The 25,559-nt window shown below is 38.3% G+C and overlaps 1 non-coding gene and 1 pseudogene across 1 annotated transcript; both read left to right on the top strand.

The window, feature by feature from the left end:
• Positions 1–290: 290 nt before the first annotated feature.
• On the top strand, positions 291–4,931 carry LOC145584670 (phenylcoumaran benzylic ether reductase Pyrc5-like; annotated as a pseudogene).
• An 11,326-nt stretch (positions 4,932–16,257) lies between these two features.
• On the top strand, positions 16,258–16,364 carry LOC145587176 (small nucleolar RNA R71). The gene has a single exon (XR_014101200.1). It is a non-coding gene; the product is annotated as a small nucleolar RNA R71 (small nucleolar RNA).
• Positions 16,365–25,559: the final 9,195 nt, after the last annotated feature.

The raw sequence follows: 25,559 nt of genomic DNA on the forward strand, positions 1-25,559 counted from the left end.
ACCACGCATATCTTACCTTCAAAGGAGAAAAAACAGAGACTACATATACAAATTATATAATTGATACAAAGGATTACATTAGTAATTTTAAATTTTTAAAAAGGGTACGGTCACAGACTCACAGTTAGTAGTGTTACTACTTCGTATTCTTTTTTTTTAAAAAAATTGGTTATCATTTCGAATTCACTACATAACTACTAATTATGTACACCAAAGCTCAAAGATAAAGGCCATTTAACTAGTTACTTTGATTTCTAGCTAGTTGCTTCTGCCCTTCATTCTCTAAAACAATGGCATCAAACAGCAAAGTATTGATCATCGGAGCAACGGGATGCATTGGAAAATTCATCGTCGAAGCAAGTGTTAAGAGTGGACACCAAACTTTTGCTCTTGTTCGGGAAGAAACCTTCTCTAAAGTGCATACACAAGAGTATTTTAAGAGCCACAATGATGTCGAAATTCTCATTGTAAGTCAAAATTCTTAGCTTATTAATATCTTGGACTTCCATCTCGTTTTAGTTGTATTTTGACCACTCCTACACAGGGTTGTTTCTGACATTTTATAGGCCATAGACAGAATTAGAAATAAGGGCCCTTGCTTAAAAGAAAATTATACACTACTAAAATAATCTAGTTCAAAAACCATATAGTAGCTTTAAATTTTAAGGCAAGAAGAAGGACCTTAGTGAGTTTTGATACCTCTTACAAGAGAAGCCAATATACCTCCGTAGGTCAACACTTGAAAGTAAAAGGGGTTCCTTACTTCCAGTCAAATGTAGTTGTTGGGACTAGAACTCGTGACCTCAAAGTAATAAAGTTAGTTTCCTACCAAGTTCACCAAGCAAGTTTAGTTAAATATTTCATTGTAATTGTATAGTATAGTACAATTTACTGATGTACTACGTAGTATATTCTAAGAGTTTCAACAATCTAGGGCCTATTTTGATTTACTGAACTGAGCTGAGCTGAACTGAACTTATTGGAGCTGAAATGAACTGAACTGAACCGAATATTTTATAAGAGGGGAAAATTAAGATAAGAACTGAACTGAATTGAAAATAAGCTGAAGAGAACAGGGCCTAAGATTAACAATATGCATGCATGTACGTAGGGAGACATTTATGATCATGAAAGCCTTTTAAGAGCAATGAAAAAAGTGGATGTGGTAATATCAACAGTTGGACATCGTTCTCATTCTAACATACTTATACAAGATCAAAGGAAGATTATTGCAGCTATTAAAGAGTCTGATAATATTAAGGTATGTATTATTGTTAGAGATATCTCATATCTCTAACAATTATGTCATTTCATCTTATTTTTGTTGAAGTTGTATTATTTTTTATTAAATTTAAATTATTTTTACTGAACAATTTTTAATTTTTGAGCCTTGGTGTATAGTAGACTAACAAGCACATTTTAAAGTCCAATCCTACATACACACGTACAAATTAATGGCCGAAAATTTTATAGAAGACTAAGGGCCTGCTCCGATTTACTGAAAACAACTGAAGTGAACTGAAATGATTGGGGCTGAACTGAAGTGGACTGAACTGAATCGAGCTGAAATCAATTGCTTATGAGAGAAGGAAAGTTATGAGAGAAGGAAATTAAAAACTGAACTGATTGGAGTTGAATTGAACTGAACTGAAATTAAGCTGAACAGAATAGGCCCTAACAATCACATTTGATGATACAGTAGTACACTATTTTACCAGTAGCTTATGTTTTCAGAGATTCTTGCCATCAGAATTTGGTATGGATGTTGATAGAGTTCACGGTGTTGAACCTGCTCAGAGTTTGATTGAGGCTAAGTCTCAAATACGTCGAGTAATTGAAGAAGAAAATATCCCTTACACTTTCGTTTGTTCATACTACTTTGCTCGTACTAGCATCCAAACCTTCTTTCAGCCTAGCTTAAAGCTCCTCCAAGGGATCGTGTTTATATATTAGGTGATGGAACAACAAAAGGTAAAAAGCATGCACTTATACTACTTTCACTTACAAATTATGCGCGTGCTCAAAAGATGATGTTAAGTTCATTTATATTACTTTCACGTACAAATTATCAGCACGTCTTATAACACGCATAGAATGAAATAGACTCTATATTATGGGATATTAGAGAGAATATATGTCAATTATATGTAACACATTTTTCCTACTGTTTTTTTTCCTTTGAATTTGCTCGTATTCCTTTTTTAAATGATGTTTTTTTAATTTACTTATCCACAACTTACGAAGTATAATTTATAGAAATGAAGCCCACCACTAGCTATGTTTAGTTTAACTTATTTTAGAATTAATCAGATTTAAATCATATTAGATCAGGCCAGACCGATTTGATCAGATTATTTTTTTTAATGTGTTTAATTATCATTGACTATCTTTATTTTCTTTCGTTCTTTATAATTTTTTGAAATTTTCATATTTAGAAAGTACATATTAATACTAATCAAATACTCGTATATGACATTGACATCTTTATTTAATTTTAATCAGATTCTGGTTCATTTTGCTTCGGTTTTTATTACATTGAATCATTGATTAGCATATAATCATTTTTCAATTTGTCAATGTAGGAATTTATAACATGGAAGAAGATATTGCCATGTATACTATCAAAGCAATCGATGATCCAAGGACCTTAAACAAGATCCTTCACATTAGTCCCCCAGCAAACATCTACTCTTTCAACGAGCTTGTGTCTTTATGGGAGAATAAATTTGGCAAGAAGCTTGAAAGGATATATGTCACGGAGGAACAACTTCTTAACAATATTCAAGGTTAGTTTAATTAGGATTCTTATACCTCTAAAGTTTTTTTTAACTTTGTTGGAATTTGATTTATATATAATAATCCAAACCCCTATCCAATTACTCTTTCAATATTTCCTCCGTTTTATAATAATTTAATTTTTTTTTTAAAACACGTTTTATAATAATTGATACACTTTGATTTATTTTATTTTATTTTTATTTACGGAGTATTTATTTATTTTAACTTATTTTTCATGTATCAAGCCTGACTATAAAGTTTATAGAGATATTTTCTCCGTTTTTTTTATTAATTGACCATTTTCCTTTTTAGGAAGTTACATATTAATTGCACAATTTCTAATTTAAGGTATATTTTCATACACTTTTTGTTTGTGTACATATAGAAACTAACACAAATTTTTATATGCAGCCTGTTGTACCGTGCGGCAGGGGTTACTTGAGTTTCTCGATAAGGGGTTAATTGAGTTTTCCGGGGTTTCTTGAGTTTCTCGGTCAGGGGTTGCTCGAGTTTCTGGGGTTACTTGGATTTCTCGGTCAGGGGTTACTCGAGTTGTTCGGTCAGGGGTTACTTGAGTTGGCGGAGTTACTCGAGTTTCTCGGTAAGGGGTTACTCGAGTCACAATTTTTTGAATGTGACCTGACCGAGAAACTCGAGTAACCCTTGACCGAGAAACTCGAGGAACCCCTTAACCAAGTAACCCTTAACTGAGTAAACCCCCCGAATAACTCCTGCTCGAACCCCTCAAGTAAGCCTTGACTGAAAAACTTAGGTAACCCCTAACAAAAAAACTTGGGTAATCTCTGTCGCATGGTGTGACATGCTGCACCAAAAAATTGCTAACAAACTAAATACCCATCCTACCTTTGCTTACATGTGATATTTACTCTTTTTCTTTTAATTTGTTTGTACTCACATGGACATTTTTATTATTTGATTTCTTTTTAAATCTTTATTAAACCCATATTGCCCAACCCAAATGGTGCAATTTTTTTTTTTTTTTTTTTTTTTTTTTTTTTTTTTTTTTTTTTAAGGAAGAAGTATATATTATCATGAAAAAAAAATTACTAGATAGATATTTATATAAACATCAACTTTAAATTTTTTTACTACTAATATTTAAGTATATTTTATATAGGGTCAAATAAGTGCATCGGAAAATGTGTTAAGTTTATATATGTCATTTTTTTTTTGTTGATATATGTCAATATTATAGAACGGATGAATCTTATACATAAATAAATATATAGCAAACCACGGAGTAATACATAATATAAGATAATAAAAGTTTTTAAGGAAAAAAAACAGGTTCTTAACATAATTTGTGACATATACACGGATTACGGAGTTAAGGTACAACATTTTAAGAAATTCATTTGGTAAACAACAAGAAAATGGTACTCCCTCCGTTTTATTATGTTAGTCCCATATACTATTTTAGGCGTTTTAAAAAAATCTACCCATATTGAATATATTCCATTTTAAACTTAGTTTTTATTTCCTATTTTATACATATTAAATTCTAATTAGTTAAATAAATTAATTGTTGATTGATGTCATGGCTCTAAGTAAGGAAATCCCACCCTTGAATTATGCAATTATGGCTAATACTTTCCAAAAAAAAATCAAAAAATTTAAATATGGCAAAATTAATTATGAACAATTTTTGTACTTTAATGTTAGATTCCAAGTATTATTCTTGTCTTATCTTATGTGATTGATCCCATATAAGACTATCATATTAATTGAAACGGAGGGAGTACCAATTTGTTGGTGAATTATATTGAAAAAAATACATATAGTCAAATGTGTTATAAAAATAGCTACCTGACTAATATGCTCTTTTATAATAAATACATTATAGGCTCTTTAAAATAAATTACCGTACATGACAGGGGACCTAATAACTTAAAGTGACTTATACATTTTTGTAAAATTGTGCTATTGTTAATTAATGAATTATGGTTCATCCATTGTTCACAGATGCAACAGATGCATTATTGAAGATAATACTATCAATTGCTCACTCAGTTTTTGTGAAAGGACAACAATCCAACTTTGATATCAATTCATCATTCGGTTTGGAAGCCACAATACTATATCCTGAGCTAAAATACACAACTGTGGATGAGTTTCTCAACCAATTTGTATAAAATTACTACCTTCGTTAATATTTATCTTATTTACCTATACTATATGTAATGGAAAAAATTCAAAGTTTTAAAGTTGCAGATTATAATTATCAGAGATAGTATATATTATCAATTGCCCACACCACCTTTTTCTCTCTTCATTGTTCTAGTATGTTATTTTAATATTTTTGAGGCGTGGTGCGGGCGAATCATCAATTATGTAGGCGAACATGCTAGTCAATAACATTATATCAAAATGGGCACATCCAGTCGTTGGAAAGCCATCGAAACAAACTATCACTTTTCACGTGAATCATTGTTGTATTGCACCTTAATCATTTGTAGATGTAAAAGTTTTGTGTAGAACGGACTCCCGTGAGTCCAGTCGTACAAACAGAAAAAAAAATTGAGGAAAAAAAATCTTAATGGTCATAAATTAGATAATAATAGTCAGTTTTTAGATTATAATGTTCAGAAATTAGATTATAATGGTCAGATATTAGATTATAAATATCATATACTAATATTATAATTGTCAGAAAATAAGGTATATATATATATATATATATAAGAAAATAGGTTAAACAAATCAGAAAATAGGTTATAATGGTCATGTATTAAAATTCCTCCCTCCTTCCTTCCTCTCTTTCTCTCTCCTCAAAAACCCACCATTTCTCTCCTCTTTCGCTGCAACTCACATTTTTCTCTCTCCTCCATGAAAATGGTGAGACCTCAATCCCACCGCAACAACCATCAAATCGCAACATACAACTAAAGCACAACCAAATCGAGCCATCAACTCCTTCAAATTGAACCATCAAATCCCAGCCATCAAAGCGCATCCAAATCACAGCATGTCGACAGTGGGTTTGGCGTTTAACATTCGATGACAGTGATGTTTAATTGCTGTGATTTGAGGAAGGTGGGTTGTTAATTGCTGCGTTTCTAGGTCGAGGAGGGTAGAGGAGGGCTGGTCTGGGTTTGGGCTCTTTTGGGTCGGTGGTGGTGGAGTTGTGACTATGCTTAAACCGGATTCACGTGAAACGGACTCACACAAAACCTTCTCTTTGTAGATTGGGAGATATGTGGATTTTAAGTTAGTTCATTACAATTTGACATTGATTTAAAGGCATAGTTACAATATGTTTACATTCTTTGAAAACCTTGTATTGTACCCTAGAATTAAGGGTGGGATTGGGAGATCGATTTAATCTCAATTGAAAAAAAATACTCTTGCTTGTTGGTAGGAGGGATAATCGGTCGTTGGACAATCACCCTAAAACCAAACAATAATTATACCTAAACCAACCTAAGACAAGTCTAGGGTAAGTAGAGGATCGTATCCATAGGGAATGGGTAAGTACACCGAGAGTATGAAACGGTTGCAATCTAGTTCGGTCACAAATTGGGGGTTTTGATTAGGTAACTACTATGGAGACAAACACTAGGGGGAAATGGGAATCGACGCCAACCAAGCCAATGGATCAAAACACTAGGCAAGCATGAACACAATTTGGGTGATAGAGAGGGCACTCAATGTTGCCTTCTTTCGAAGCCACAACACTAAGCATTCCTAAGCCAAACTCAACTAACAAGATAGGCCAACCAAGTCTTAACGATGAGAAGTAGACTACTAACTCGGGTTTGTCTTTCGATCGGTCCAAGAAAGCATTAAAGCACAAGCAATTGAGATTTCTCACCTAATTGTTGCAACTAAGACTACTACATCATTCAAACAAGGAACCATAATCAAGGGGAATTTAGCATAACCATATAAGAAAGGGCTCACAACTAGACTTCATCTCTCAATGCAAGCATAGAAGTGAATACATGAGCAATAAGTGGCCATCCAATTACACATGCAATTAACCAACTCTTTAACAATCAATCATCAACCCAAAATGAACATACAAGCACAAACATCAATCAACCCATGGCTTAGTTGGGTCTTCACCCAACCCCTAGCTAATTAACTACTCACTAAACATGGTGAGGGACATCAAAACAACAAGTTCCAATTCAAGCATTAAGTTAACAAGTTGAGAGGAGTAGTAGGAATAAGGTAGATTGGACATGCAATAACAATCAAGCAAGATCAAGAGAGAAATTAACAATTCAAAGTAAATAAAAACTGAAATTAAAGAGTAAGAGATAGAGGAAAGAGATTACTTAAAATGCTTCAAAGTTGAGAAATTGTTGAATTCAAGAGAACAATCTTCAATTAATCTATTACAATGATTGAGTTTGAGAAGATCTAAGCTAATTAATGAGGGTTGAGAGAAACTAAGGACCTAAGAAAACTAAAAGGGGAAGAAGATTCGAAAACTGAAGCCAAGGGTCGTATTTATATGCCCAAAAGTTACATCGTAAAATCCGTCAAAATCGGGCTTCAGAACAGAAGGAGCGCCCGCTCCATTAAGGAGGAGCGCCCGCTCCTGGGTGTGGAGCGCCCGCTCCTGGGCTCTCTGCATGCCCTCTCCTCTTGCAGCAGATTGGGGCAGAAAGTAGAGGATCGGGGAGGAGCGCCCGCTCCTTGAAGGCTGCACGCCCGCTCCTATATGTGCAGGGGGAGGCAGAATGTGGTGCTGGGATGAGGAGCGGCCGCTCCTGTAAGGGTGCACGCCCGCTCCTGCCTGATAATGCTCCCTCGAGAAAGTCTTCATGCTCATACTACTTAACCATAATCTCATTGCACCTACAAACACGAGCACACACATAAAAAGAAACGGGGAAGCCAAAAGATGCAAGTATGCACAAAAAGAGTTAGAAAAAGGGATTGAAGTAGGGGAAAGAGTACAAAATTGTGTTTTAAAAAGCCATGATAAGTGGACAAATAAAACACTTATCAAATCCCCCCAAGCTAGCCAATTGCTTGTCCCTAAGCAATTCACTTGGCGCAAAAGAAACCAATAGATTAGTCCGCTCAAAGAAAAGCACATGTAAAGATAAAAGAATCCTTAAGCAATAAAACTCGAGCATGAGGTATATGCCTAAGATCAACCACGGTCATGACTAGCCAAGACCTAGCTAACCTTCCCGAATGTACTCAACTTTGGTCCATTCAACCAATCTTACCGCGTCCCCAACACAAAGTTCAAATTCCCCCTAATGGTAGTGTCTCATGACTCCTCGAAGGAGCCGGAAGAAAAATAGACAAAAGAAGGCTTAGAACACTCGACATCTCAATGATAAGTACCCTCTCCATATGCTTGAGAACCAACTCCCTCCACCGACTATGGCTTCAACTACTCTACTAACATTACAAGACTCAAGGATTACGGCACAAAGTTAAGGCATAGAGAAAACTAGAAGTGCTTTGCAATTAAAGTCAAGCTAAGATATATAGCACTAAGAGCAAACCTAAAGAGGTTTCTAACTTTGACCCAAATTACAAACTATGAATAAACTTGAAACAAAAATGCACCCCCAAGCTTGTTTAATTGCTAGGGTGGTGGCTATTCATCACTTCTTTTCTTTCTTTCTTTCTTTCTCTTTTTTTTCTTTCTCTTTTTTTTTTTTTTTTTTTTTTTTTTTTTTTTTTTTAGGCTTGGCATTTACATCACAAACTATTATTTATAATAACTTAAAGATTGAACTAATGAAACAAGAATGACATGCCTTAACTTTATGCGAATGATCAATACATAACAACCTTCATAATCACTAAGAGTAGTTTAGGCCGCGATCTTGGGAGTTAAGACTCAAGTTCTCGATCTAGGTACTAAATCAAAGAGGATCCTTGCCACTCATTCAAAATGTAGTAGGCTTGAAAAAAATATTACAACCTCACTTTTGGGAACAATGTGGGATCAATTACTACCTTTTGGGGTTCAAATTCCTTTGATATGGGCGACAACCTTCTTATCACAATCCTAGACTTTAGGTCTCGTACATTCGATAAGGTTATTGTCACACTAGCCTAAACTAGCCAATTCTATGTTCAACCAAGGGCATCTAAACCATGCTCGAAATTTTATTACCAAAAGAAAGTAAATATCCATCACATGCAATCCAATATCATCATTGAGGACTATTCTAAAAGCAAAAATGTTTTTTTTTTTTTTTTTTTTTTTTTTTTTTTTTTTTTTTTTTTTTTTTTTTTTAGGGTTAAAGGGACTAAAAGGAAAATATAAACAAGAATAGAAGGGAAGGAGTTACCATTGATCTTGATGTAGTAGTGTCTCTTATATACAAGGTGATAAAAGAGTAGTGATTAGTAGCAAAGCAAACAAGGACTATTATGAGTGGATGACAGGGTAAAGTCGTATCCCCTAATCAAAAATAATTACCTAAGTCCTCTAACTAAAGTAGATAGGGAAGTAGGGTCGAATCCACAGGGAAACTGGTCTTTCTATTCCTAATTAATTAATATAATCTAAATTATTAAGGTAACCAATTTGATATTTGTAATAGGAAACTATACTACGGAGATTAAGTTTAGGGAGAAAATTAATAATAAGGAAGACTAGGGTCACAGGTTCACCAATAATTAATATTTCGGGATAAAACATAACAATCAATAATCAACATTGTACAGATAACATGATTAATAGGCTCTCGCAATTTATTAACCAACATAGATCTAACAGGCTCTCGCAATTTACTAGATCTAAGTTCCTATTGAAAATAGCCTTTAATATTAAATTAACATCTGCTCGATTCATCAATTCAATATTGCTAAACATTTACAACCAAATTACATCTGCTCGATTCATAACCCAATTGCAAAGAATTAAAACAATTCAATAAGAAATTATCATGCAATATCAATAATCAATAATAACAAATTATCCCTTCATATTAATTATGGATCCCCAAGAACCCTAGAATTAAACTACTCGCACATAATAAAATATAAACTAAGCAAAGCAATTAAAGAAGACATGATTGAAGAAATAAAATAAATAACTGATCGAGATTAAACCAAGAGTTGTAGAGAGAGAAACAAGAGAGAAAATAATACTAAGAGTTTAATTAAGGAAGAGAGAGAAAAATTAGAAAGAGAAAAGAAAACTAAACTAAAACTAATAAAACCAAAACTAAACTAAAGAAACTAATACTACCTAATCTCCTCTCTTCCCGTAACTACTACTACTCCCTTATATAATTAAGGAATACTTTTCCACTAAGACTCAAACTACTATAAACTAAGATAAAATTATGAAAATAAAATCCTAACGAAAGACAATAAGCAAAAATAAATCCTAGGATTCCTACCTAAAGTCTGACAAGAAAACTAGAATATCTTAGAAATCCTAATTCTAACAAATTAATCGCCGCCTAACACAACTAAAGCTGCTACTCCTCTGATCCATGAAAACCGAGTAAGCAAGCCCAATAATTCACTAACTGAATAACTTGATGCTGAAGATGTTCGCCCAACTGGCCTGGGTCTCGCCTGATCGGGCCCGGTCAACTGGGGCTGCGAGCTGGGCTTTGTGGCTTCTTTTGTTGCCCATTTCTTCTCTTGTTTGGTCCGTAATTTGTGTTGGAAACGTTGGACCTGTTCATATATCGAGCCCTTAATCATCTAACCAAATTTAATTAGCTCGACCTTAGGCTTAAAATTTACGGTCATAAATTACGCTCCGTCTCTAATATTTTTGTAGTGGCTAAAATAGTCCGGGAATTATCATAAATCTGCAAATTCCTACAAAATAATACCAACTCTACAAAAACACTAGAAAACGTATATTAGTAATAAAAATAGCTCCGCAGAGCTCAAATAAGCACAAATATGACCATGGGATGGGGAATAAAAATATATATAAAATAGACTTATCAGTGGATCATACACATACGAGTTAAACAATCATTCCACAATTCATAAATAAATCGTCATTTGCAAAACTAAGACAATTATATTACAAGCTCACTTGAATTCATTTTACCATCAAAGACACTAGTCGAATCATCAAGCCAAATGACTACAAGCAAAGATAATATATACAAAGTCTAAACTAATTAAAGGAAACACTTTTTTTTTTAATTTTTTTTTAATTTTTTTTTAGAGGAGGGGAAAGAGGTACTAGCTAAAGAATTTGGATTAAGGGCTTTAGATTTTTGGGTTTTGGATTTAGGGAAGGAGAGGAGGCTCATCAACAAATATCATCATCAATAGAGAAGCACATAAACCAAACCAAGCTCAACAAAATGCAAACATTCAACCATTAACTAACCAATCAAGACAAACGGAGCATAATCAAATTAAGCACAAAACTAGCAACATCAAATCCCAACTCTATGCAAGGCCTAAATACTCCCCCAAGCTAGACATTTAGTCACCGTTTCAATGAAACAAAATAGGCAATGAAGTAACCTCCCCCAAGCTTGGGATTGGCACCGTCCTCGGTGTCCCAAGAAGTGAAAGGGGCAATGAAACGGTAACTAGAATGTCTAGGCCATCTAATTATGTCGTCGTCCCGGCGAATAGTGATAATTGTAGTTAATATCTACATCACTAGAATTGGCCGGGGCGTCTACATAAGGAGGTAGATCATAGTTGGGGCAAGTGCGGTAATGGTCAAAGTCCGGCACACCTTGCTCACCCCAACCACCATCATAGCCGGGTGGAAACCCGTAATGCCCCCTTAGGGGGGGATCGAGCACCTCCGAAGATGAACTATCTCCACTAACCTCGGGGACATAGTAATAGCTAGGGTCGCCCCTATAATCACTTCCCCCGGGTTGTGTGTAGTCATAAGGGGGAAAGGAGCGAAGCTCCCCAATTGAACTACGCGGGCCTTGCCAAAAAGGGTAGGTGGGTTGGCCATTGTTCCAACCCGCTACCGGCCCTTCTTGAACGGGACGGTTGGGATAGTTGAGGTAAGGGAGAAAGTCTCCCCTCTCAACTTGATGTTGGTAGCTTCTCTCCGCTACAAAACTTTGGTACTCATTTTGTTCGAGAAGTCTTTGATTAGTTAGATTTAATTGGTTGAAAGCATTTTCCACATCAAAGAGAGAAGAGGAGGAAGAGGAACCATCTACCCTAGATCGGGGAATGGAGGATGTACTCATACGACGGGGTATGGGTACATTCTCGCCACCACCGGCCATACCTCGTGGGAGTTGATCACTTGGCACTTGCCATGTGTCCCCCACCGAGTTATTAACCGTCGGATTTGGGAGAGTGCAATAATGTACCCCATTGACCTTCCAACTATAGCGAAGATTTCGGCCCGGAATTTCACTAAGGAACTTCATATCACTAAGTGCCTTAAGATCAAGCATGTTAGAACCTTGGACCGGGGTCATTTGGTCTAGAAAAGACCCAAACCCTAACTTCCTCGCAATAATTGAAATCATTCCCCCGCATCTAATCTCTCCGCTCATCTCTCCACTTTCTCTTATTTCAATACATCTTTTGATGAACAAGTATCCCATGTTCACATACCCTTCCACATTTCCTTCGAATCTTGAAGCTAGAAAGAGGCATTTGATCTCCTCTTTAGTTAGCTTCCCTAAGTCTTGTTTAGAAAAACAAGCATAGCTCATGATTCGCATAAAAATTCGAAGGACGGGGTGGATAATGTGGCTAGCATGGCTAGACCGGGTTGTGAAATTGGGATACCCCGCAATGGTATTCCACCACACTTGCTCCTCATAACTTGAGAAGTAAGTACCATTGGGGTCATAGACTTGGTTGAGGGTGGGCCATTCAAAAATTTCGTTCAATCTCGTCAAAGTTAAGGTTTTTTCGACATTGAACATTCTAAATTTTATTTCACATTCCAATGGCTCATCCTCAAGGCTTATGCGTTTCATAGAGACCGATGAAAGGAATTCAAGAGTTAGGGAAGAAAAGGTTTTTTCCCCAAGGTCCAAGAAGTTCAGCCAACTGAAGTTTTCGGCTACTCTTCTAATTCCCTCATCGACCCCTAGAAGTCGCATTGATTGTTGATGATAGAATCGGGTTGGAATAATCTTTCGTTTGGAAAGGTCATCGAAAGGCTTTTTAAATCGTTTATCGATTTTTAAAGTTGGTGGTGGGTTAGGGTTTTCTTGTTGTGAAGGGGATGAGGATGTTTGAGGTTCACTTGTTTTTCTTTTCTTAATCCCTCCAATGAATTTCTTCATTTTTTTTTTTTAGTTTGGAAAAGGGTAATTAGGAAAAACACTCAACAACAAACAACTCCACACACACCCTTAACTTCAAACCCCCTTTAAAAATCCAAATGTACCTGTTCCACAACACAACCAACAATATATTCCAACACACAAATTCCCAACAACAATGTACTTCCCTAATTTCACACAAATCACATTCACAAAATCACAATGTTTAAGCAATTTTCAATCACAATTTCAACTATTTTAAAAATCATTCACAATTTTCTCTAACAATTCTCCATAAACAACAATAATTGTTCAATTCCAACCAATCATGCAATCAACTACACAATTTGTATGAAATAAACAATAATTAAGAAAATTTGAAAAAGAAAGTTGAGTAGAGAAGTGGATTATACCAAATAGAGTATGAAAATACTCTAAAATCCTCCAAGACTACCCAAATTTGCTCCTCCTTCTTCAAGCTTTCACCTTTTTGCTCTTGTTCTTCAATGGAGATTGTGGGTTTTCGAATTTTTGACCAAATTTGTGAATTTTTGTGATTTTTAGAAAGAGAATTGGAAGGAGAGTAAGAATTTGTGAATTTTGAGTGAAAAAAATGAAGGATTGATGATGATTTTGATGAGAGAAGGTAGAGAAAATGGGGTTTTTAGAGTGAGAAAGTGGTTGGTAAAGAGGAGAGAGAAGATGAATATGGTAAATGAGAGGTGGGAGATGAAAGAGGGTTAAAAAGATAAGGGTGAAATCTCCTTTTTTTTTTTACACGGCAGGGGAGGAGCGCCCGTGCAGGGTTCGAGGAGCGCCCGCTCCTGCTGTTAGAGGTACTTACTGCCTCCTTTTTTTGATAGTAGGAGCGGGCGTGCAGGGTGTTAGGAGCGCCCGCTCCTAGCATTTGCTGTAGAAACTGCCTCTTCTGAGTACAAAGGAGCGGGCGTGCACTCCTTCAGGAGCGCCCGCTCCTAAAATTGCTGGAGTTCTGCCTTGTTTGCTGCTAGTAGGAGCGGGCGTGCACTCTGTAGGAGCGCCCGCTCCTAACTGGAGTTTCCAAATCTGCCTTTCTTTTCTCCAAGCAAATTACCTACAACAAAACAAAACACTAAACAAAACATTCAAAATGTTAAGTGTTAGTTTAAGCTCTTTCATCTCTCCCTCTCTCTCTCTCTCTTTTTTTTTTTTTTTTTTTTTTTTTTTTTTTTTTTTTGAGTAAAAAAATATACTCGGGTTGCCTCCTGGGAGCGCTTCTTTAACGTCACTAGCTTGACGCAAATTCGAAAAGTATCCTCAAGGTGGGATAAAGTTCGAAACCAAATTGTCACCATTGTTTTCATTTTTACAACTTGCCATCTTGGGCAAAACCGAATTGTTTCCTTGACTAACACCTACAACAAATTCATTTTCATCATCTTTCTTTGAATCCTTCTTCCTTTTTCTCTTTGACTTTCCCTTCCTCTTCTTCTTGGAAGCCTTGATGTCACCCTCTTCATCCTTGTGAGCGTCGGACTCACCATCTTCAAGCATAGTCTTGAGGCAAGCAAGCATGGCAATCACCTCATCAAACCTATCCAAACCTTGCTTTGACTCATGGACATTGAAAAGAGGATTAGTAGCACAAAGCGTTCTCAACATATGCAAATCATTATCACTAATAGCCTCTAGGGTCATGCAATCTTTCATGGGGGAAGGACATCCTCTCTTGGGGTCAATAGTAAGACAAAATTCATCATCACCCACATTTAATGTGAGTTTTCCTTCCCTTACATCAATGATTGCACCACCCGTTGCTAATAAAGGTCGACCTAGGATAATAGGGGTGAGGGCATCTTCCGTCATTCCTAGCACAATAAAATCAACCGGAATGGTGAAATTACCTACCTTGAGAGGGACATCCTCAACCTTACCCTTAGGGAATTTGGTGGATCCATCGGCAAGTTGAAGAGTGACATTAGTGGGTACCAAACCACCTATACCAAGCTTCTCATAAACCGAAAAAGGCATCAAACTCACACTAGCTCCTAGATCACATAGGGCATTCTCAAAGGAAATGTTTTTAATAGAGCAAGGAATAGAGAAACTTCTGGGGTCTTTTAGTTTAGTGGGAGAGTGGTTTTTGATAATTGCACTACAATTTTCGGTTAAGCTCACCGTGGTGGACTCACTCATGACAACCATCTCATCCTCACTTGACTTAGACTCCTCACATTGTTTTTCTTCTCTAACATCCTCATTCTCACTCTCTTTTTGCAAGCTCATGGGTGGAGTTTCATCTATGCTAGTCCCACATCTAGTCATGATTGCCTTACAATGTTCTTCTTAACTAGGAGAAGAGGTGCTAGAATTGTTACTTTTAAGTGCATTAACCAATTGAGTTAATTGAGTTTCTAGCATCTTATTGTGGACTTGCACTTGCTTGATAGACTCCTCTAAGTCATTGGTTTTCTTGGTTTGAGCATTAACAAATTTTTCCATTGTTGTTTCTAGACTTGACTTAGGAGGGGGAGCTTGAAGTTGGAGAGGAGGTTGAGGGATAGGAGCAAGGGTAGGTCTATTTCCTCCATTAAAACCGGGTGGGTTATGATTAGACGAATATTGACCTCTTTGGTGATACCTATTGTCATTTTGTTGATTTACTTGGTTGTTTGACACATAGTTACCATTACCTTGGTTCCTATAGTTTCCTTGATTATTTTGAACATTCCTTTGGCCACTATATTGACCTTGACCATTTCCTTGGGTTTGGCCCCCTTTCCAACCAAAGTTTGGGTGATGTTTCCATCCGTCATTGTAGGTGTTGGAATAAGGGTCATACCTAGGATTGGTTTGACCATTGTTGATTGCATTTACTTGTTCCATGGAAGGGGAAGGGGAACATGCATCATTTAGCAAATAGCATTCCGAAGTCACATGATCATCACTTCCACAAGCATCACAAGACATCATTTGTATTGACATGTTATCATTTAAAGAACTAGATGCATGCGAATTTTGGCGTGCAGAAGGGGATAGAGAAGAGGATTGCAATTGATTAAACTTAGAAGATAAATCATCTAATTTTGAATTAATCATGTTTATAGCATTTACCTCATACTTTCCTCCTTTCTTGGAAGTGCTTCTCTCATCGGGGCTCCAATCGGTGTAGTTTTGAACTACATCTTCTATGATCTTTAGTGCCTCCGTGGGTGGCTTGTTCATGATAGGTCCTCCCGATGCTCCATCCAAGAGTATGCGGTCCGATCTCAAGAGTCCTCTATAAAACCCATGGAGCAAGAGCCAATCTTCCATGCCATGGTGGGGGCATTGTTGTTGGTAGCTCTTGAATCTCTCCCAAGCATCATAGAGAGACTCATCGGGCTCTTGTTGAAAGTTCGAAATCTTGGACCTTAACTCCGTCGTTTTCCCAAGAGGGATGAACCTCCCAAGGAATGCCGAAGTCACCTCATTCCATGTGTTCAATGAGTTCGGAGGCAATCTATCAAGCCAATCACTTGCCTTGCCCGTTAAAGAGAATTTGAACATGCTTAAGAGAATGTACTCCGGAGTAACCCCATTTGCCTTCACGGTGCTACAATACCGTGTGAATTGCTTGAGATGGGCAATGGGATCTTCATGCTTTGCTCCGGAGAATTGATGACCCACTATCAAGGTGATAAGGGCGGGCCTTATCTCAAAGTTGTTTGCTTCAATAGCGGGAGTAGCAATCCCACTTGCTTCTTGATATGGAGGAGGAACACCAAACTCTCTTAAAGTCTTGTTCGGAGCGGCCATTTCAAATTGGTGAAGAGGTGGAGAAGTTGGAGAATTTGTCCTTGGTGACTCTAATGGAATGGTGTCTCCACTAGACTCACTAGAACTAGAATGATCGGACTCAACTACCACTTGTGCCTCACTTGATGTGGCACCACTAGCTATCGCCCTCTTTTCTCTTCGATTTGCCCTTACCACTTTTTCAAGCTCGAGATTCAACGGCACAAGAGGAAGTGTCCTATTGCTGCGTTTGGGCATAAACAAAGAAGACTAGATGGGATATTAGTAGGTTAGTCAAAGAAAACAAAGAAAAATAAAGCTATACAAATGAACTAGTCTCACATATCTCATAAGTAACTCAATGCTTAACGCCAGTCCCCGGCAACGGCGCCATTTTGGTAGGAGGGATAATCGGTCGTTGGACAATCACCCTAAAACCAAACAATAATTATACCTAAACCAACCTAAGACAAGTCTAGGGTAAGTAGAGGATCGTATCCACAGGGAATGGGTAAGTACACCGAGAGTATGAAACGGTTGCAATCTAGTTCGGTCACAAATTGGGGGTTTTGATTAGGTAACTACTATGGAGACAAACACTAGGGGGAAATGGGAATCGACGCCAACCAAGCCAATGGATCAAAACACTAGGCAAGCATGAACACAATTTGGGTGATAGAGAGGGCACTCAATGTTGCCTTCTTTCGAAGCCACAACACTAAGCATTCCTAAGCCAAACTCAACTAACAAGATAGGCCAACCAAGTCTTAACGATGAGAAGTAGACTACTAACTCGGGTTTGTCTTTCGATCGGTCCAAGAAAGCATTAAAGCACAAGCAATTGAGATTTCTCACCTAATTGTTGCAACTAAGACTACTACATCATTCAAACAAGGAACCATAATCAAGGGGAATTTAGCATAACCATATAAGAAAGGGCTCACAACTAGACTTCATCTCTCAATGCAAGCATAGAAGTGAGTACATGAGCAATAAGTGGCCATCCAATTACACATGCAATTAACCAACTCTTTAACAATCAATCATCAACCCAAAATGAACATACAAGCACAAACATCAATCAACCCATGGCTTAGTTGGGTCTTCACCCAACCCCTAGCTAATTAACTACTCACTAAACATGGTGAGGGACATCAAAACAACAAGTTCCAATTCAAGCATTAAGTTAACAAGTTGAGAGGAGTAGTAGGAATAAGGTAGATTGGACATGCAATAACAATCAAGAAATATCAAGAGAGAAATTAACAATTCAAAGTAAATAAAAACTGAAATTAAAGAGTAAGAGATAGAGGAAAGAGATTACTTAAAATGCTTCAAAGTTGAGAAATTGTTGAATTCAAGAGAACAATCTTCAATTAATCTATTACAATGATTGAGTTTGAGAAGATCTAAGCTAATTAATGAGGGTTGAGAGAAACTAAGGACCTAAGAAAACTAAAAGGGGAAGAAGATTCGAAAACTGAAGCCAAGGGTCGTATTTATATGCCCAAAAGTTACATCGTAAAATCCGTCAAAATCGGGCTTCAGAACAGAAGGAGCGCCCGCTCCATTAAGGAGGAGCGCCCGCTCCTGGGTGTGGAGCGCCCGCTCCTGGGTGTGGAGCGCCCGCTCCTGGGTGTGGAGCGCCCGCTCCTGGGTGTGGAGCGCCCGCTCCTGGGCTCTCTGCATGCCCTCTCCTCTTGCAGCAGATTGGGGCAGAAAGTAGAGGATCGGGGAGGAGCGCCCGCTCCTTGAAGGCTGCACGCCCGCTCCTTGAAGGCTGCACGCCCGCTCCTATATGTGCAGGGGGAGGCAGAATGTGGTGCTGGGATGAGGAGCGGCCGCTCCTGTAAGGGTGCACGCCCGCTCCTGCCTGATAATGCTCCCTCAAGAAAGTCTTCATGCTCATACTACTTAACTATAATCTCATTGCACCTACAAACACGAGCACACACATAAAAAGAAACGGGGAAGCCAAAAGATGCAAGTATGCACAAAAAGAGTTAGAAAAAGGGATTGAAGTAGGGGAAAGAGTACAAAATTGTGTTTTAAAAAGCCATGATAAGTGGACAAATAAAACACTTATCACTTGTTTGATAAGGTTGGGAACAAGAACAACAAAACGAGATTGGAAATAGAAGATGAGGTCAATTCCCACCTGTTTAGGGTAAAAATACCCTATACACGTGGTCCAACCCCGTAGTGACACGTGGCCCAATCAAAAGGCGACACATGTCCTTATGGGAAGATGACAAGTGTCAAGTTCAAGAGAGTACCTGCAATGAACGAAAAGGGTCTCCTTACATTAGGAGGCCCAAATCCTGAGAAAGCCGCAAAACGGCGCTGACCCCTAGGCAAGTGTCGCAATCTGATTGCGCCACCAATCAAATCGCGTCATTCTAGGGCAATAACCCTAAAGGGCACAATTCCCCACCCCTATAAATACCCCAATCATTTATGATGGGAGGGGTGGATTGTGACATAATATTAAATAGAGCACTAAATAGCTTCAACTTCTCTCTACTTTCTCTCTCTAGCTTTTCCGATTTCAGGTTACTAACTTAACCATTGGAGGCGAATATCCCGTCACCGGAATATTCGTATTTTGCAGGTGTCCGAGTCTAGTTGCCGGCAGAAGCATGACCAGTATCCCGAGGGATTCCAAAAAACCCCAAAACATTTGGCACCGTCTGTGGGGATCCTCGTCCGTAATGGCAATAGATGGACAGACACCTAATGTTGTCCCTGCCCTGGTCAGGAAGGTCATGTAGAAGACATAGCTGCAACAATCAATTCTAATGACCCTCTGGTCGCCTCATTCCATGAGGCCGAGGACCCTCCATTTACTACTGCTTCCCTAAAGGCCGCTCCGAACAAACTTCGAAAGGAGTTCGAGAGTAAGAGGCCATCTACCTCCAGACAGCCGTCCAGAAGGGAGGAGGATGGTGCTCCAAGGAAGAACCAGAGCAAGGCAACTAATGCTGTGGATGCTAGGAACACCCCATTCCGGCGACCGCATGGAAGATCTTCCAGGGTGCCACGGACGAATCTGTCTAAGCTCCTTGAGAAAACGCAGTCGGCTGGGGGTAGACCAGACGGCCTCAAAAGGGAAGATCCTAAGCCGTCGCGGCGCTATAATGATGCAAGGGAATATATCCGGCACAAGCAAAGAGAGCGGGTGGCCTACTCGGACATGGCCTCGACCCCAACAATGCCGGATGAATTCTCTAACCAATCTCTCTCCAGACATACCAGCTCGTCTAGGACCAATGGGAGTCAAGCTGTTCGTACTCAAACTCCTATTCCAGTTCAACCGTTTCAGTATCAGAAACCCCAAAATTTCAATTCTATTCTGCCGCCTAACCCTCCTGTCTTCGAACAGTACGGGCAATATGGCCAGCCGTTTAACTAGACGCCATATCTGGGCAGACCGGTCGCACAACCCCAGCCTATTGACTGGCAAATGCGCTTGTTGAATCTTGGTGACAAGCCGCCTCCGTTTTCTCAAGAAATTCTCAACTCTCCTCAACCAGCGAAGGTGAAAAGTGTACTAGTGGGCGCCTATGACGGTACGGGCAACCCAGAAGAGCACGTCACCTCATACTGAAATCTGATGTATTTGCAAAGTGTGGATGATGCCACATGATGTAGGTGTTTCCTGGCCGCCCTCAAGGGCGTGGCGCAGGACTGGTTTAATAGTCTGCTGGCCGGGTGCATTAATTGCTTCACCACTCTTAGCCTATTGTTTGTTGGAAACTTTTCTTACAATATTCCCCCCAGGAAGACAAGCCTTAACTCGGCTATAATTGTCCAAAGGAAGAATGAAGGGTTGCATTCGTACGTTCAGAGATTTAACCAAGAAAAAGCCCAAATTCATAATCTGCCGGACGAAATGGCCTATTCGGAATTTCTCCGGGGATTATGGCATGATGGTTTCAAGTTTGATTTGGTCAGGAAAAAGGTTCGGACATACGCAGACGTTCTGCGGGAAGCCAAGGCCTATATTAAAGCAGCTGATTTTTGTTCGCTTACCAAAGCAGAATAGCCGGCCTAGGGGGCTGAGAAGAAGCAACCTTCTCAGTAAGATTCGGCCGGAAAGAAAAAGGAAGGAAACAAGCGAAAGGAAGTTTGGGTGGCGGACGATCAGCAGCCAAAGTCAAAGAAGGTCAAGACGTACGAGCCATAGTACGAGTTCACCAAAGATTGTTACTCAATCTTGATGGAAATTAAGGATAAATTTGAGTTTGAAAATCCCCAACCGATGAGAGGTTTGGCCCAGTATCGCAATAAGAACAAATATTGTCATTACCACAAGGATGTGGGACATGACACGAACGAGTGCATCAATTTGAAGAGGTTGTTGGATAAACTGGCTGAAAAGGGCATGTTGAATTCGTATGTCTTGAAGTCAAAGTTCATATACACCCGGACAAACAGCAAGTCCGAAAAGAAAAAGCAAAATGACAAGGAAGATGATGGAAATAGTACCGATTCTCGCTTAGTGGCTGTAATATCAAGCGGCTTTGCTGCAGGTGGCCCTACCATGAAGGGGATCAAGCAAGACGCGTGGAAGCTTGGCAAAGTTATGCATGCTGAAGGGGTGAAGGTTGAACCCTTCCCAGAATTAACGGTCAGTGAGGCAGACCAAGGTGAGGTCTATGTCCTGCATAATGACGCCATGGTGTTCATCATGAAGATAGCCAATTTAAAAGTCAGCCGGATACTAATAGATACGGGCACTAGTAGAAAAAACTAAATGGGAAGCCCCAAATGGCAAGCGGTTTTTAAAATCCGCTTCTAAAAACCCACTAAAAAAAAAGTAAGATGGCAAATGGCAAGCGGTTTGGGTTGAACCGCTTCCACAAATGTAATGGGAAGCGGTTCAAACCACTTGCAATTTTTAAAAGAAAAAGCGGAACATTAAAACACTGAATTAAGCTCAAATTTTTGCCAAAAATTTTCGAGCTTCGTTCATTCAGCTTAGTTCTCTCTCGAGTTCAAGCTTCGCATTCCACTCTCAAACTCCAGTACACTCCTCCACCTCAACCACCACTCCCTTCACTCCCTTTTCTCTCCGTTTTTGTGGTTTAATTTGGTTCGGGTTGCTGCTGCGTAGGGGTGCATTTTTTGTGCTATTCGTGGGCTGTACTCGTGAGTTGGTGCTCGTGGTGGGTGGCTGGTGGTCGTCGTTGGTTTGCTGCAGCAGTTCTTGGGTTGTTGGTGGTGTTCGTGGGTGGCTTGTGATGGTCGTGGGTGGCTATTTTTCCCCCCACCACCACACCTCTCTCTCTCCCTGCCCTAAGTTCTTCAAAGGTCGTGGGTGGCTGCCCTCTCTCTCACCCTACATTCCTTCTCTTTGTCACTCTCAAATTGGGGTTAGTTCTTGCTAAATTTTACTTGCTTATGTATTAATTGTTTGTTTATTCCACACTTTAAAGTTAGGGTTTTAAAATTACTTAACACAATTTTATCTTAAGTGTTTCATTAATTGTTTGTTTATTCCATAATCTTAATTGTTACTTTAATTGTTTAATTGTTACTCAAATTTGGGTTAGTTGTTGTTAATTGTTTGAATTTGAGTAACATTAATTGGATTTATGAATGTTATATATACATACATACATACATACATACATATATATATATATATATATGTATGTATGTATGTATGTATTGACGGGAGGGATATTAGGTCGTTGGGCAAACACCCTAGAGTCAAACTACCTAACTAACCACTAACCTAAGCATAATGGTAAGTAAGGGTCATTCTTCCACAGGGACTAAGGGGAATCACCGACAAGTATTAATTATAATAAGCTAGACCGAATCAAGGATTGAAAGTTTATGGATTAATTAGTTTAGACTAAAGAAATGACAAGGGAAAGAAGTACTAGGGATAAATGGGGTTCAACATCAACCAAAACAAATAATCGATAACAAGGATAAATCATGAACATACATGGGTGGTAGAATGGGAACTCAATGTTGCCTTCTTTCAAAGCCACAACACTAAGCATTTACTAGACCAAACAACTAACATAATAAGAAACAAAGTCTCAATGATAGGAAGTGGATTTCTAACTCGAGTTTGTCTTTCGATCGGTCCGAGAAAGCTTAAGGCCCAAATAATTGGGATTTCTCACCTAAATTATCACACTAAAGCATCCTATTAATTGAAACAAAGTATCCATAGTCATGAAAGAGGCATAATCCAATTGCACAAGAAATGACTCACTACCAAACCCCATATTTCAATGTGAGTAAGGGAATGAATACATGAGCATAGAGTGGCCACCAAAATACACATGCAACAATCAATTCAAGCACAAACAACTAACTAAAGAGCTACTCACAAATCATGGATAATAGTAACATTCTAACATTAAACATGCAAGAACAATTAATAAGGAAAAAGAGAAAATTAAGATTCACAATAGCATATAAAAACAGAAAATTAAGAAGAGAAGAGAGTAAGAGATTACTACTTGAAGCTTTAAAGTTAAGGAGAAATGTTGAAATCGAGAGAATAAAGCTTGAAATTATCTTCTACAATGCTTGAGTTTGAGAGATTCTAAGCTAAAACAACTAATTAATTAAAGATCTACATTGTTAATTAAGAGAAAGGGCCTAAGAAGACTAAGGGAGAAGAAGACCCCCCCTACAAATGAAGTGAAATGGGTATTATATAACCCCCAAGTAAAAGGACGGAGAAAACAAGAATCGGGGTCGGTTACAAGTCGGCACGGGCATGCCAAAGGTTGCATGGCCATGTAGACCTGTTAAAATAAGTGTAGCAGCATCTGCCTGCCCTTGCACGGGCGTGCAACATTAGGCACGGGCGTGCAAGGATGTTCACGGGCATGCCACATTTTGGCACGTACGTGCAGCAGTTTTTGATGAAAACAGATTTGTTTTGGAAGGTCATAACTTCTTCATTTCTCATCAGAATAAGGCATGTGACCAGTCGTTGGAATAGCTCTTGAGATGAACTTTAATCTCCAATTTGAATCACTTCAAAATATTAAGTATAACAAAAGTTATGATCATTTGAATTTGACCTTAATGCAAATATCCTTCCAAAACCCTTCCAAATGCTCTTATTTCACTCTTAAACTCTTTTCCTTGTTTCTTTCATTTTTCCATAGCTCCCTCATTTCCTCCTCTTGCCTCCAACTTCTTTTATTATTTGTCCAAAAGCTTAAAAGTGCCTTCTTTATACCTAAATATGCACCGAAACACTAGCAAACCCGTGAAACATAGGATACACAAAAAATGCATAAAAAATAGAGTAATTAGTGAACTAAGACATTGATTTCTCACTATTCTAAGGCTCAAAATCACTCTAAAATCATACACAATTGCAATCTATCATATATATATATATATATAAAATGTTAGTTTGTTAAATTTGGTTAGTAAAATATAATGTATGAATGGATTGTTATGAATGAATGAATGAATGGATTGTTACTTTATGAATGAATGCACATTATTGAATGCTTGTATCATCATTTGCCTAGATACCCATTCGAGTCTTTCTCAATAGGAGAAAGTCTTGAATAGTCCCCGGTTGGGACTGTTCTTAGACGTTTAATCTCACTTAGGTAGTGAATGTATGTCTCTTTTTCGATTTTAAGGAATATCCCGGCTTATCATTTTCTCACCATGTTCTCTGGGTGCATATGTAGGCAAGTAATTACCTACATTGTGTACTTGGAGAACTGGGGGGAAATGCTGCCGAATTTTCCTTAAAATTGAAAAGTTGACATACATTCACTAGTGATATTAGACGTTCAAGGATGGGTTAGGTTGGAGTGATAAGGACCTTTTGGGAGCATTCATTATTACGCGATATGAATAATATATATGCTATGTACTTTGATTGACATAATATATGTTATATTTATAAATTATTTATAATGTGTTGGTATGTTTAAAGGCTATTTAAAACGTCAATGGATCGCGGTTGGATGTATGGTAGACGTGATATATTGGAATTCTTTAATGGGGTTAAAGAGTTTTGCAAGAGTGCTTCACAGTATCAGCTCCGAACGGGTGACAATTACCTTTATTGTCCTTGTGTCAATTGTAATAATGTCACAATGGTCGATAGTGTTGATATCATCATGGATCATTTACAATGTCATGGGTTTAGGCCTCAATATCATGTGTGGATTTGGCATGATGAAAAGGGATCATATAGAGAGAATGTTGTTGGGAATGAGACGCATGATAAAAGTGCCGAGATTCATGTGGAAGAAGAATATGGGAGTGATGATGGTGGAGATGGGGATGAGGAGGGGGATGAGATCGAGGATGGTGGTGGTGATCACTTGGATGAGATGATGCGTGATGTTGAAGGTGAATTTGGTGACGGATCTGATGTATTTGAGTCATTATCAGAGGCTGCCAAAAAGCCTTTGTATCCTGGGTCCAAAAAATACATAAAACTCTCAGTCGTGCTAACACTTTTTAACATTAAGTCTAAGCATAATTGGAGCGACACTAGTTTCACTTCTTTGTTGAATGCGTTATGTGACATGTTGCCAGATGGGAATGAACTTCCTAATTCCTACTATTATGCAAAGAAACTCATGTGTCCATTTGGTCTGGAGTATAAGAAGATACATGCATGTCCTAATGATTGTGTTTTGTATCGAAATGAATATGAAGAGTTGGAGGAGTGTCCACGTTGCGGTAAGTCGCGTTACAAGCGAACAAGCTGCAATGCTGGTATGAAAGGACATCCTGCCAAGGTGTTGTGGTATCTTCCTATTATTCCAAGGTTAAATAGTCTATTTAATACCAAAAGATGCTAAGAACTTGAGATGGCATGTA

Source organism: Chenopodium album, chromosome 16 (assembly GCF_948465745.1).
Source record: "Chenopodium album chromosome 16, dcCheAlbu1.1, whole genome shotgun sequence".
In the NCBI taxonomy this organism is placed as follows: Eukaryota; Viridiplantae; Streptophyta; class Magnoliopsida; order Caryophyllales; family Amaranthaceae; genus Chenopodium; species Chenopodium album.